The 15,555-nt window shown below is 40.0% G+C and overlaps 1 pseudogene across 1 annotated transcript; it reads right to left on the bottom strand.

The window, feature by feature from the left end:
- Positions 1 to 564: 564 nt before the first annotated feature.
- Positions 565 to 14,974, bottom strand: LOC144963137 (sex peptide receptor-related protein 2-like; annotated as a pseudogene). Its single transcript, XR_013643571.1, has 2 exons — positions 14,855 to 14,974; positions 565 to 3,822 (listed from the first exon to the last, which is right to left on the bottom strand). The product of XR_013643571.1 is annotated as a sex peptide receptor-related protein 2-like (transcript).
- Positions 14,975 to 15,555: the final 581 nt, after the last annotated feature.

The raw sequence follows: 15,555 nt of genomic DNA on the forward strand, positions 1-15,555 counted from the left end.
TATTGAATGTTTAAATGAATATGTCAGCAGTCTATCACCAGCGTATTCGTTCGCTTATTTTGGATCGGGTTTTTATGTATTTAAAACGTCAACATTTAGGTCAATCTTTCGTTTTTGTTTATATCATTGCCACCATAATCATTCCATTTACAATAGTGGCGAATACAAAGATTACGGTAATGATGATGATGATGATGATGATGATGACGATGATAATGATGATGATAATGATGATGATGATGATTATGCTGATTATGAAGATGTTAATGATAATAATGCTGTTGATGATGATGATGATGATGATTATGATAATGATGATGATAATAATGCTGTTGATGATGATGATGATGATGATGATGATGATGATGATGATGATGATGTTTATGATGATGAATATAATAATATCAATAATTTAATGGCTGATAATTCAATCATACCAATAAAGTGGATTGATATGGTTTACGATTAGGGACATCTGTCACAATGAGGCCGATATGATGGGAAAGCGTTGCTACAACCATGGAACTCTATAACAAAACCAAAGAAGAAATAACTTGCCTCATGGTACTTCAAATTGATATATATTTTACGTTGATGGAGATAAAAACATCTTTTTCCCATTAAACAATTGACACTAAATCAAACTGACTTCTAAAGTATATTCAATCATTTTTTGATAATGTTCTCACTGATATAGATGGATCGAACCGCAGACCTCCTGATTATTGGTAATTATGAGGTCTGAGGTTGGATATCCAGTAGAAGTAAGCTGATGATTTTGAGTGTTGTGAATACAGTAGAATGGCAAACTATGTGTCTTCATTATTTTAAACAAATTCAATATAACTATGCCATTTTTTGTACAGGAGAAAATTGTCCAAGAAAAATATCATATTCAGACCTTTATTACTTTACTTAAGTGTAATTTTATAATGTGTGGAAACGTGAAAACGTATAACCCGACGTATACACATAGGCTATAAGTGCACGTCGTTATAACCCACTATAAAAGACCTTACAAGGGTTTACGTAATCGAAAATGTACGAGCACAAATAACAAATCTGTAGGTAAAATGGTAACATTAATATCCGAATAAATAATTGCAACGTTGTTGCTACACGGTACAACCGTTTTTGTTATTATATACAATATAGAAAGATTATCTACAAAAACGTTTGTGCTGTTCATTAATACTAGGCTTAGCTGAAAAGTCTTGACGCCTATTGAATATCTCCGATTTTTTGAGCTTACCAATAAAAACTATATATCAGAATATGCGTAATTTATTCTTCTCTTCGGTCACCAAATTTTGTTTAGCTGTTATTTCTTGATTTCAATTTATCTTATTTGAAAGAATCGCTACTCTCGCATGTCGGTCGATGAAATCACACCGAAAAAAAAATAAAAAAATAATGCAATAAACAGCGTGCTGTGACTGAGTTCATTACTGCATAGAGGTGTGCACCCGTAAACATCCATAAATGTTGAAACTTGTTTATGGTGACTCGTGGGTATTCGAACTGTTAAAAGGTAGGTTATACTGGGACTAATTAATGCTGTCCCCACCAAAATTAATTAGCAGGCTCGCGGTGGTCGTCCACAAAATTCATCAACTGTAGCAAATCAAAGAAATTGACGTACTTAATCTATCTAATCGCTGTATAAAACAATCTGACATTTCACAAAGGCTTGGAATTTCACAGTAAAGAGATGGATATATCGGTCGAGAAATCCTGGGTTATAGAGAGGTATGTGTCCGTCGGATATCGAGAATACTTACATAAACGCATGATTACATTGAAAGAGGACGTTTTCTTAAGTCGTAGAACAAACCTCTTACAGTCCTGATTCAGCTCCTAGTGACCTTTTCCTTTTCTTAAATTTTAAGAGAGACCTCAAAGGGGGCAAATTTTGACAGTTATGACGAGGTCTATGCGAAGGTGAATCGGTGGTGTCGAAGTCTACCACGTGAATTCCTTTTCGAAGCGATGCAATAACTGGTGCATCGTTGGCAGATCTGTGTGGATGTGAACGGTGACTATACTGAAATCTAATATGAAAATGCAAAGGACATAAACTGAGATTTATTTTAATACTTTTGTCAATTTTGTATCTATTATTATAGTTTTGAAATGCAAGAGCCAATACTTTCCAGTCTACCCTTGTATAATATCCAAGTTCATATTACGTTTAATTTAAACGTTATTTAGTCCCGAGTATGACAATAATTATATGTACAATAAATTTCGATCGGTCTCATAGTGATGATATCATATTTGTTGTTCATTACTCTTTGATCATGTCACCCGACAGTGCGATATCAAAGTATTCGTCCCAATCGCGATTCAGTCAAATATATTCAGGAATGATGTTTTTCCTGTTTATACTTTGGTTTAAATCTATATATTTATTTTCTATTTTGTTTTTCTTTTCGTTTTTTCCCATTCACATCCAATACACTGCAATCAGTAGATCTCCGATGTCTGTTGTCACAATTGATATAATTCATTTACATTCATTATTCGTCTCAGAAAAGATAACTAATAAGTATATTTGCTTTTTTATAGTTCGTACTTGTAAAAGATATAAGAAATCAAATCACCCTGCTCTGATGATGTTATGTGTTATGTTAACTACACAGAACGATTTTTATTATGTTCTATAATTTCCTTGTGATATATCTTGAACAGAGCTGCTGACAGTGTTAATTTCATGACGATTCTGGGAGGTCATTTTGGGAGAATATGTTTTGTGTTTTCTACTTGGACATCTCCAATACAACTTTTAAATAAGACTCGAATCTCCGCGCGGAATTTGGTTCCTGTAGCGCAGTAAAGAAGTAATTGGCTGCGTTGTTGGTGTACATGGCCATGATGCTGAACGTGTAGACAAGTCTTTCTTTGGAGGTGAATCCAGGCTCAAACCAATAATCTTCTCCTAACAAGTAGATTGATATAGGGCTGTTGAGAATGATGAAAGTGACATTGATAACGAGCAGTGTTATGGTCAAAGACAGCTCTTTCTGTGGCACAATAGAACGAGTTGCGTTTTCGCAGTTTGATCGAGTTGAAGGAGCACTGACAAATTTTTCGATTCGTTTTCGGCTTTTGACAACTGAGATTATTATGATGATGTTAAACACTGACAGCAAAAAACTTGGGAGAATTACAAACTTGATGATATCAATCCACCACCAGATATTTTCCATAAAATATTTCATTTCAGACCTGTTCATTGTGCATTTTACAACAGTTACTGTCCCATTTGATCCACGTATTGTCAAATCACCATGAGCGATCAGTGTGGGTATGTTGATAATCAAGAGGGACACGGACAACAGAATCAACAGTAAACAAACATTTCTCCTTGAAAAGAAATCGTGAACCGCAAGAGGTGTGACAATCGACAGTACTCTTTCCGTTGTCACAGTAACCAAGACCCAAGCACTGATATCAGGGGAAGTGGTCGTTGTCCAGAAATGTAATTTACAGAAGAGTTCACTAGATTCTCTTGTCTGGTATTCGAAAGCGCCATTTATAAAGTGTCGACTTAGGCCGCTGTAGAGGGTAAACAAATCTACAACGGCGAGAAACTGGAAGTAAATAGAAAATGTGGTTCCTCTAAACTTTTTTCGGCTTAAAACAATGATGCACAATACATTGAACACCGTCCCGACGATTATAAGAAAGATGGAATAGTAGATATTGAGACCTTTTGAAATATCAAAGTAGGTGCTGTCCTCCATGCTTATTTATTATATTTCTTTTTGTGAATTTGATTCCTGTTTTGGTGAAACGAGGTGAAATGTTGATGCACGGGTGCTGAAAACAAAACAAACAAAAAAAATAATAAAATAAACAAACAACGTAAAGTTAATGTGACGAGGTAAATGCAGACCACATTTCATTAAGTTCAGATAGATATATAGGTACTCGGCTATTGGCTTTCGACGAGCGCTACCTATGTAGTGCTTGGCACACCCGCAAACTGAATGTCCTCGTCGGGGACCAGCCACTCCCATATGAGCCGCATCCAAAATATTTAGGGATGACGTTGGATCGCAGCCTTACATATCGGGTGCATCTCGAAGGGGTTGCCCGGAAGATAGAGAAGCGGCGCAGTCTTCTGAAGAAGCTGGCGGGATCGACTTGGGGCGCTAGAAGCAGAAACGTTGAGACGGTGGATGTAAAACTTCGCAAGTCGATGCACATAGTGTCAGGAACGCTAGCAACAACTCCTAGAGAATGGGGCCCGATAACGGCAGCGATCCAGCCCCCCCCCCCCCCCCCCCCCGATGTCCGGAGGGAGACAATTACGGGAAACTGGCTGAGTAAGATCAAAGAGAGAGGGAATGGGGATACCCCTCTGATGTGCATAATGGACGGCGACCCCGTTTCAAGCCAAAATAAGTCCCGGCAACCCTTGTACATCATCATTACCACTACTGCTACAACCACCACCACATCATCATCACTATCACTACTACAACTACAACCACCACCACATCATCATCACTACCACTACTACAACAACCACCACCACCACATCATCATCAATACCATTACTACTACAATCACCAACACCACATCATCCTCACCACCACCAGTACTACAATCACTATCATTAGATTTTGGAACTTTACTTCATTTGAAATAAGGAAACTTCGGTATCGTATTTGGCATTGTGTTTATATATCATAATATAATTCTAATCAGTTATCTATTTAGAACTAGGTACTATACAATGTGTATACGAAATACCATCCCAATTCCCTTTTCTTGAGTGCGGGAATTCCTCTTTCGGCATTGACATTCCTACGAGTGGTGTCTGAAATTCCTGTGAGCCAAATTTAAAGTTGGCGTCTCTGTGCTGTGATGATGCCGTGAGTGTGAGAGAGTCATCACTACACACATAAACAACAGAAACAATTTAAGAACATGACTATGACACGCAACCACTCACACAAAAGGCTATACTATTTATCTTTTTCTCTATATAGAACAGGACAAGACAAACAACAGCTTGACTCTCTCTACCCTTCGCGTTGATGTTTGTCGTTTGACGAGTTCAACTCTCGGTCGACCTGTCAATATTCCTTTTTGCCTAGGACCTTATCATTAATAGAATGTTGTGACGTTTTGACCGTGAAGAAAACCTTAAGAAGTCACATTTATATTATTTTAGAGACATCGTTTTGAATAATTTTGAGTTAAACGAGCGAGCAGGAAGTTATTTTCTTAGATTTCATGAACGGCCAATCAGCGCTTGTTTACTATAGTAACTCAATTCCCAGCCCAAGTCAAAATGACGGATGGTTTTCTAATCGAGGCCGCTGGTTGGCTAGCCAATAAGAGCACCGTACGGTTTCCATTGGGTAAATTCCTAGCGTTAGTTACAGCTTAATTAATTATTATTTATTAAGTCCATTGTTTAAAATGATATTATTTGTACTTACAAGTATCAGAGTGGCCTGCCCTAGAGAAGGATGCACTCTTTGTTCCTTAATTTCCATATTTGAGTTATATTATTCTGTCCTTCTACTCACAATGTTGCTGCAATCTATCTGTATATACTTAACTTATACTCATTAATGAATTGTTCTCTCACATTTAAAAGAATACGTGTGTAGTTCGCCTAACCGGCAGCCGTGTTGTTATTTCTCTCCCTAATTGTGTGATTTTTATTGATTTCTAAAACAAAGTCTGGAATATTTGTATACAGTCGTTTTAATAAAGTTTTATTCTACATTGTGATATGTATTTCTCGGAAATTCATAAGAGGATTTTTAGACAAATTAACATTTTAGTGGTGTAGATCCCATTGTTTGAAGTATTGTACTAGCCATTTATTGTTTACACGTACGTTAAGATTTTTAGTCACGATGTGCCATATCTATTTTTATCCGTATTACGACAACATTTATTGGAATGACACAGAATCGTCTTGGTATCACGGTAACAATAATAGCAGTAATAGCCAGCGGCTACGACCAAGTCGTGGTGGTGTGCGACCAAGTCGTGGTGGTGTGCGGAAACGAAGAAAAATAAATATCCAAATAGGTCACAGACCACCGCCCTTTCATTCTAATAGAGCACTCAAAGTACATAACACACAACGGTGCCCAAGGTCTCTGATCAATATACCAGTCAACGACACTCACAACAACATGCCAATAGTAAACGACACATCAACATATCAACAAAACATAATGACAACAGCTGATCATTTTGATGGGATGCAGGACTTAAGTAAACATAATGAGAACGTGGCTTGTGAAAATAAGACAATAACAACAAAGGGGGAAGAAGGGTCAATATGAAGCTAAATGAAATAAAGAGAATCAATAACCAAATCAACTCAAATCATAACACGCTTAATATAGCAAACAGGCAAACTAACAGTGACCGTAATGGTGAACCGAGAAACATGTTTAGAACTATGACCATAAACTTTCAAAGTATAATTCCAAAACTACCGGAATTTTTGCAATTGATATCAGACATAAAACCAGACATAATCATAGGTACTGAAACATGGCTACATTCCGAAATAAAGGACAGTGAAATATTTCCACCAGAGACGTATTTCAACGTGTTCGGGAAAGACAGAGAAGATAGGTATGGTGGGGTACTGGTTGCAACAACAACGAACCTCTCAGTACTAAAGCTTGCCATTAAACAAAATCAGAATCGGTGATCGTAAACATCAAAACAGAACAAGGCCTACTCACTGTGGGCGCTATGTATAGAACACCTTCAAACTCAACTATGGAACAAAGGACTGAGATAACACGCTGTATTGATAGCCTAGACCCGAAAAATGTACTCTGGTTAAGCGGAGACCTGAACCTACCTGATATCAATTGGGAACAAGAAAAAATAATCAGTTACCAATATCCTTCATTTATAAACCAAGCATTTATTAACAAATTGCAAGATTTTGGCCTTAGTCAAATAAACAAAAATCCAACAAGGGGTACAAATATCCTCGACTTATTTATCACAAATCGACCATATTTAATTATCAAGTGTACAACTATTCCAGGCATGAGTGACCATGACATCCTCATCACGGAAACCACTATCAAAGCAAAAAAAAAATCACACAAAAATCACACCCTATTACTATTTGGAAAAAGGCAAATATCGCCAATATGCGGACAGAAACACGTCTTTTTAGTGAAAACATAATTAATCAACATCTAGAAAGCACTGAGGATGTTTGGACTGCCATTAACGACCACCTAAACAAAATGATGACCAAACATGTACCAACGAAGAAAAGCTCAAGGAAATTTCACCAACCATGGATAAACACCACCGTCAAACGATTATCTAGACGGAAACAAAAGGCATGGAGCAGAGCGAGAAAGTCCAACAGTAAGAAAGACTGGTACAATTACGCCCGACTGAAAAAAGAAACACAAAAAGAGGGTAGAAAAGCCTATCATAATCATGTTAAGGAACTTGTCAGTGAAGACTCGAACAAAAAGCTCTGGAAATTTATAAAAAGTAGGAGGTGCGATTCGGTTGGTATAGCGCCCCTTGAGTATGATCGTGTATTATACTCTGACGCAAAGGAAAAAGCAGACATACTTAATAACCAATTCTGCTCTGTTTTTGCTTCAAAAGCTCATACCAAAATTACCACTCAACAACTACAAGGCGAAGAAAACGATTCCAACACTATGGCCGAAATCAATGTGACAGTAGAGGGCGTTTCCAAACTCCTCGCCACTCTAGATCCAAAGAAAGCATGTGGCCCAGACAAAATACCATCCCGTCTCTTAAAGATATTGAGTAACGAATTTGCACCTGCCCTCACACATTTGTTCAAACTCTCTCTTGAAACGGGAGACATACCAATTGTTTGGAAGCACGCTCTTGTCCAACCCATCTACAATAAAGGTGATAGAAGCAGGGCTCAAAACTACCGTCCAATTTCATTAACTTGCAATTGCTGTAAACTGTTAGAGCATATAGTGAGATCCTCAATAACTGAATATCTCGAAACTAACAGTATTTTTTGTGATGAACAGCACGGATTTAGGAAACACCACTCATGTCAAACTCAACTTCTATCATTAACACATGATCTGTCAGCTGCTATTGATAAAGATGGTCAAATTGATCTAGTACTATTGGACTTTGCCAAGACCTTCGACAAGGTTCCTCACCATCGGTTAATCCAGAAATTGTATGACGTTGGTATCAGGAACAAAACCTTACAATGGATTGCAACTTTTCTGGACAATCGCACCCAACAAGTTCTTGTCGACGGCGAGACCTCCACTATCGGGATGGTGACATTGGGCGTACCTCAGGGCTCAGTCCTTGGGCCCGTCCTATTTTTAGTGTACATAAATGATCTTCCACGAGATATAAGGTCAAAAGTGCGCCTCTTTGCTGACCACACAGCATTATATAATCAGATAAGAATAACAGTCGACTGCAAAACACTAAATGACGATATAGCTAAATTACAAGAATGGGAAACAATAAATCAAATGGAATTTAACGTATCAAAGTGCAATGTTCTAACCATCACAAATAAGAAAGCACCTATTACATTTGAATACCAACTTCATGGTCAAAACGTGGAACATGTAAAGACAGCAAAATACCTTGGCATTGAGTTTGCTAAAAACCTCAAATGGAATGACTACATATGTCACCTGGCTTCAAAGGCAAATCAAACAAGCGCTTACATCACCCGCAATTTAAAAAGATGCCCAATCGCAACTCAAACCCTTGCTTTTAAAACTATTGTTACACCAATTTTGGAGTATGGCAGCTCAATTTGGGACCCATATACAAAGAAAACCATCGACACCTTAGAAAACATCCAAAGAAAAACAGCAAGACGCATCACAAACACATTCGATCCTTTCTCAAGTGCGTCTGAAATATCACAACGGACTGGCCTTGAACCTCTGGAAAAGAGAAGAAAGAAAGATAAACTTAAATTGTTCCACAAGATCTACTACAAAAATTCGTGCCTTAAACTTCCAAACGACATCAAAGATATCGGCACAAGAAATACGAGGGGACACACAGCAATAGTAACCATCCCAACATCAAAAACAGACGCCCACATGTATTCGTTTTTCCCTTCCACTGCCCGACTATGGAATAACCTCCCAGCTGAAGTGGCTGAAAACGGTTGCCAACATGCCTTCACGCGATTGCTAGAGTTCACAACGTGACTTTTTAATCTATGTGTTTTTTGTTTTTTGTTTTTTTGTTTTTGTTTTAAAAATTAGTATTATGTGCAGAGTTTTAGCAAGTTTAAAATGCAAAACCCTACAAACTGTGGAGTGATCCTCGACAATATTGGAGGTTTCCACAAGACGAAGAAGAAGAAGAAGAAGAATCACTTAACGCTTCTGGGTTGAGTGATTCCACAATATTAATATGGTGTCCCGTCAAAAACACAACAATGATGATGATGATGATAATAATAATAATCATGATAATAATGATAATAATAATAATAATAATAATAATAATAATAATAATAATAATAATAATAATAATAATAATAATAATAATAATAATAATAATAATAATAATAATAATAATAACAGTAATGATGATGATGATGATGATGATGATGATGATGATGATAATGTATTGTGTATGTTTGTAGATGGTGTGTGAATTTGTTTGTGTGTGTGTGTGTGTGTGTGTGTGTGTTAAAATATTAATACAAGTCAATATAAGAGAGAAATGATTGATATATATGATAAAGAATTAATGAATACGAAGAATAAATCTTAAACCGCAGTAAACCTGAATAATGATCACTTTTAATTTAATCTACCTATAGATTTTCTTTTACTAAAATGAAGTATTTATTGCAGGTAATCAATCTTCCTTCTCCATACTAACTACTAATAAACTAGCTTCTCTCTCTCCAACATGCCATCAATTTTTTCATTACGATAGCACCGTGCATGAGTGCTCTCTCCCGTAGTTTATTTCCTCCATGAGCGGCTTAGTACGCAATCCCTTTTTATTAAGAAGAAAAAGGCTACTGGTAAATATTGAAAACAATTCTAGTCATTCTAACTCTAAACTTAATTACCAAAAAAAAATAGAATTTGCCAAAAATATAAGAAGATGAAGAGGCGACTTTCAAAATATTAGTGATACGTAGATAGAAAATGGGATAAACTTCACTCTCAATCTATTGATGCTCTTCGTTAAGCTATAATATTCACAAGTTATATCCACCATAAGACTCTTACCATCACATAAAAGGTTTAGTGAAAAAGTGTGTATGAAACAGTGCCAGACAATGCATGAAAGAAAAATACAAGAGAAAGACCACCCCGCGTCAGGTCTGGGGTTTTTCGATTCCATGTTGAGGGCAGGCTGATTTTTTGGGATGAATATTTTTCTTGAATTGTCTGTCTTGCTTTGTCTGGCACTGTTTCATACAAACTTTTCCATTACTTTATCTTACATCATTGCCTGCTCCCTAATTTGTCATTAAAATATTTTGTTCAGAATCTAGAAAAATGTCGTGCGGACACTTATATCAATAACGATGAAAAATATACGGTATTTATAAAAACATGAGCTTTTATATAGAGCAATATCCACTAAACGTGCTCAAAGCGATTTACAATGGGTCCCTGGCCAATAGCAACACGTAACATGTAGAACGAGACATGACATGATGTTAGGCGATATTACAATTTTTTCGGATAGAGACAACGCTGTTAACGGCCAGGTACTCATTTAAAACATGGATTCGGTGAGAGAATGTGAATAAAGAGCCTTTTCCAAGGATTCCACTAAGCGCCGAGCGAGGCTCTAACCCAGGACATTCCGATCCAAAAGCGAGTGTCATACTGCTAGACCACATAGCCGCACAAGGTATGGAGAAGTCGCAGATGAAAACAGAATAAAAATATCGCGGTGTCAGAGCAATCTCGGGATCCAACTGACTGCTGCTTCTTATGGTTCACAATATTATGTTATGACGATCGACCCAATCAGCAAAGTCCGGTCCGCATTCGTGCACCGTCGCGAACCCGCCTGGTAGCATCGTCACAACACACCTTTCGACTAGATGCTCTGCCGTTTCGGGTTCTTGCCCACAGCGTGGACATATTGGACAGGAAGTTAGACCCCACTGATGTAACGCACCGGCCGTTAGGCAGCTCCTCGACCGAAGCCGATTCGCAGCTACCCAGTGTCTCCTCTTACTGGTATCAAAGCCTGGCAACTTCTCACCAAGCTTAGAGGAGTGTAGGTCCCCGCCCCCACGAGGGATTGAATTCGTCCAAACCGACTTCCATCTCGTATGTGCAGCTCTGTCCGTAGTCAGGGATTCTGCGTACAAGGGTTGCCGGGACTTATTTCGGCTCGAAACGGGGGCACCGTTCATTATGCGCATGAGAGGGGTATCCCCATTCCCTCTCTCTTTGATCTTACTCAGCCAGTTTCCCGTAATGGTCTCCCTCCGGACATCGGGGGCTGGATGGCTGCCATTATCGGGCCCCATTCTCTAGGGGTTGTTGCTAGCGTTCCCGACACTATGTGCATCGACTTGCGAAGTTTTACATCCACCTTCTCAACGTTTCTGCTTCTACCCCACACTGGAGCGCAATACTCCGCGGTGGAATAGCATAGTGCCAGGGCGGATGTTCTCAGGAGCGCTTGGCTAGCGCCCCAAGTCGATCCCGCCAGCTTCCTCTATCTTCTGCGTTTCTCTATCTTCCGGGCAACCCCTTCGAGATGAACCCGATAGGTAAGGCTGCGATCCAACGTCACCCCTAAATATTTTGGACGCGGCTCATATGGGAGTGGCTGGTCCCCGACTAGGACATTCAGTTTACGGGTGTGCCAACCACTGCATAAGTGAAATGCAGTGGCCACGGTTTTTGAAGTGTTCATCTTCAGGTACCACTTGTCAAAGTAGGATTTGAGTCTGGTGACGTCCTCGCTGAGTACGCTCTCGAGACGGGTCCACACTTTACTCTGAGTAACGAGTGCCCAGTCGTCTGCGTATCCCAGCCTCAGGGAGGAAGTGTTCGGCATATCGCTAATGTAAACGTTAAACAACATTGGCGCAAGTACCGACCCCTGAGGGACCCCATTCTTCAATTTCCTTACTTTGCTCGTGACGTCTCCCAGCGCGACGTGGAATTGCCTTTCCCCTAAGATCGAAGAGAACAACTTCAAGGTCTTTTTGCACCTTATGATTTTTGCAAGTTTGAGTATTAACCCATCGCACCAGACCGTATCGTACGCCGCTGATAGGTCTATAAACACAGCACCTGTTTGCTGTTTTCTCTCGAACCCGTGCTCAATATGCTCTGTAAGGGCAATGACCTGCTCCGTGGTGCACCTTCCTTCCCTGAAGCCTGCCTGCTCAGGTGGCAGGGCAGCGTCTAGGACCAGCCCCCATCGGTTTAATAGAACACGCTCCAACAATTTGTAAAGACAGCTCAGCAGCGATATGGGTCTGTAACTGTCTGCCTCCTTCGCCGGCTTCCCTAGCTTCAGGATGGCAACTATCTTCGCGTGCTTCCACACTTGTGGAAGCTTTCCTTTTGCAAGGATGTCAGACATTGCCTCTGCTAGCCAGGCCCGTGCCCTGGGGCCCAGATGCGTCACCATATCGGGATATACACCATCTATCCCTGCTGCTTTGCCGTTCTTCACTTCGCTAATGGCTGCACCCACTTCTCGCGGACTGAACGGGGCCGTCCAGTCCGACTCCTCCGCAGGTAGCGAGTCCAAAATCGTACGGTACGCCTTGCGGACACCGCGCTCAAAAGCCTGATTAGGGACCCGCTTACTACGGTTCTTAATGTCCTTGGCAATTGTGTCTGCCTCGCATTCCGGTGCAGCCTTCGCAAAATTCCGATCTGGGTCCAATTTCTTTATCAAACGCCAAGCGTGGCGGCTGGAGTGTGTAAAGTCGAGACTTTCCACGGTCTCCTGCCAACGTTGCTTCCTTCCCTCTGCCAGAGATTGAAGTAGTCTATCGGCTGCGTCCTGGGACTGGGTCTGCTGGTACTCTCGGTACAGCTCTTCCGACTCTGCTGTCCAGCAAGGGGTGTAGAATTTCCGTTTGCCCCGTGGAATAGAGCGTTGAGCGCTCTTAACCAGTAGCCTACTGAATCTGGTTATATTCTTAGACTTGGGAGGAATGGCAGGGCAGACCTGCTCGATATAGGAACTGAATTCCTCCCAGTCAGCCTTCCTGAAATTCCATCTGCAAAGTGGGAGAGACTGCACCCTCGGTATTGTCACCCCAGCTGTGACAAGAACCGGTCTGTGCTGGCTATGCGGAAAGTCCCCGAGGACTGTCCGCTTCACCTGCAGCGGTTCACCATTCGCGCCTTTCGTTACGAGGGTGAGGTCTGGAGTATACTCCTTCTTATGGCGGGTACCCTGGAAGGTACCCTTGGCTGTAGGATCGTACACTAGGTGTAGATCATTACAGTCCATCCATGAGCGGAGTTGTCTTCCTGCCTCGTTGCAGTCTCGGTAGCCCCATTCGTGATGGTGGCTATTAAAGTCTCCCAGACAGATGGAAGGATGGCTGACCACCGGAACCGATGGTGTAGTCCAAGTCGCTCTAGGTGGTTTGTAAATATTATGCAAACACAGTCCACCTACTTCCACGAAATTCGGTTCACCCCATTGCTGTCCGTTACGCTCTCAATGACCCTTACCTTCGATGGCTCTTTAGCGTAAACGCTAACCCCTCCTTTGAGCCTCGAAGTGTCCTCGCGTTGGACCACCGTATAGCCTGGGATCTGGAATCGGGAAGATTGCGCGCCTGAATAAAGGTGGGTCTCCTGTAACAGGAGGATATCTACGCAGTGAACGGCCAATATCTTTGATAAAAGCTCATTTTTTGCCATACTCTGGCTCTCGACGTTCAGGGACAATATGTGCGTCAGTTCGCCATCCCCGCCGTCGCATTTTCCGATCGGCAGGCCGCGAGTCGATTGATGCATGGGACGTTTGCTTTTTTTCCGGACGTGCCGACGACCCTGGCGACACGAACGCAGTATTATTTGGCTAGGCGGCAGACCGCTTCGCCATTGACGGGACTGATTGGGACTCGACATAAGGATAATAGTGTGGCGCCCGGGATAGGGCTGCTATTCGGGCACCGGGTTTGGATCAAATTTAGTCACACACCGGGGCGAGCAGCTCATGTGGCTCGTTGGCTCGATACCCGGGATGGTCTCGTGATGGTCGACCGGGATTTACACCTTTGCCCTCCCGTGTGCCTCAAGCCCCCTCACCACTGCAAGGTAAAGATCCACGAGGGGGTCCAACTGACACAGCACCATCCGCTTGGCTGAGAGAGAGAGAGAGAGAGAGAGAGAGAGAGAGAGAGAGAGAGAGAGAGAGAGAGAGAGAGATCTGCTAGCATTCGCACTAGCCGCTGAGCTATCTATGCACACACACACACTCTCTCTCTCTCTCACACACACACACACATACACATAGACACAATGTAATAGTACCGTGTCAGTTGGATCTAGAGTTTATTATTATTATTATTATTATTATTATTATTATTATTATTATTATTATTATTATTATTATTATTATTATTATTATTATTATTATTATTATTATTTGTGTTATTACCTTTTTACCTATTTTGTAGTTATCAATGGTATCGTTTTTATTTTTGAGTTTCATTAACCATTGTTTTTCACTTTCATGTGTGTTGCTATCAAATTTTAGGATTTATTGTCAAAAGCCAAAGATTAAAATAAACTTGAAAACTTGAATTTGAAACTTGTCTTCATCTGGTACTTCCCCATACCCTATATTTTTCATCATTAGAATATTTTGTGTGTCTTTTTACGTTTCTAATCTCTGATAGTGACTTCAGTGAGAACCAATCACCCGGATGGCGGTCAAAAAACCATTTAGTAGAAAGAACTGAGTGGAGACAACTTCATTGATTCGTTTTGTGACACGGGAGTCCTCAGGGAAAAGTTGAACTTATAAAACACTCAAGGTATTGATTTATATATCAAAGCAGATAATCGTCTCTTTAAAAAGACAACAAATCAATATGAGACAATCATATTATTCGAGTTTTCAGACAAGTTGAAAAAGGGACTTAGAAACTATTGAAAGTCATTGCCTCAAACTTAATAATTTTCAATAATAACTGATCAAGCCTCATGCCAAATATTATTAATATTAACAAAGACATTGATTTTCCAATTGAGAGAGATAGCAGATTGATGTTCACAATTGTCAATGATCATGATCATGATGATGATGATGAAAATTGAGTTATTAAATCAATTTAAAATATTATATTGAATGCTGTTTATATAATTGATAAATTGTATCTAAGCATACAAGTCACACAGAATATTTAAAAGTTTTTAGAACCTATTAGCTCTTTCACGATACGATCTTCTCTTAAGCTTAAGATTCAAATTGCTCTCTGCATTTTCATTCCGACAGAAAAATAATGGATAGAAATGAATATGACAGCTTTATAAAGAAAATAGTATTACGAAACCGAAACAGAAAGCACCAAACAAACAG

The sequence above is a fragment of the Berghia stephanieae genome, chromosome 1 (genome assembly GCF_034508935.2).
Source record: "Berghia stephanieae isolate SIO BIC M18660-M18661 chromosome 1, UCSD_Bste_1.3, whole genome shotgun sequence".
Taxonomy (NCBI): Eukaryota; Metazoa; Mollusca; class Gastropoda; order Nudibranchia; family Aeolidiidae; genus Berghia; species Berghia stephanieae.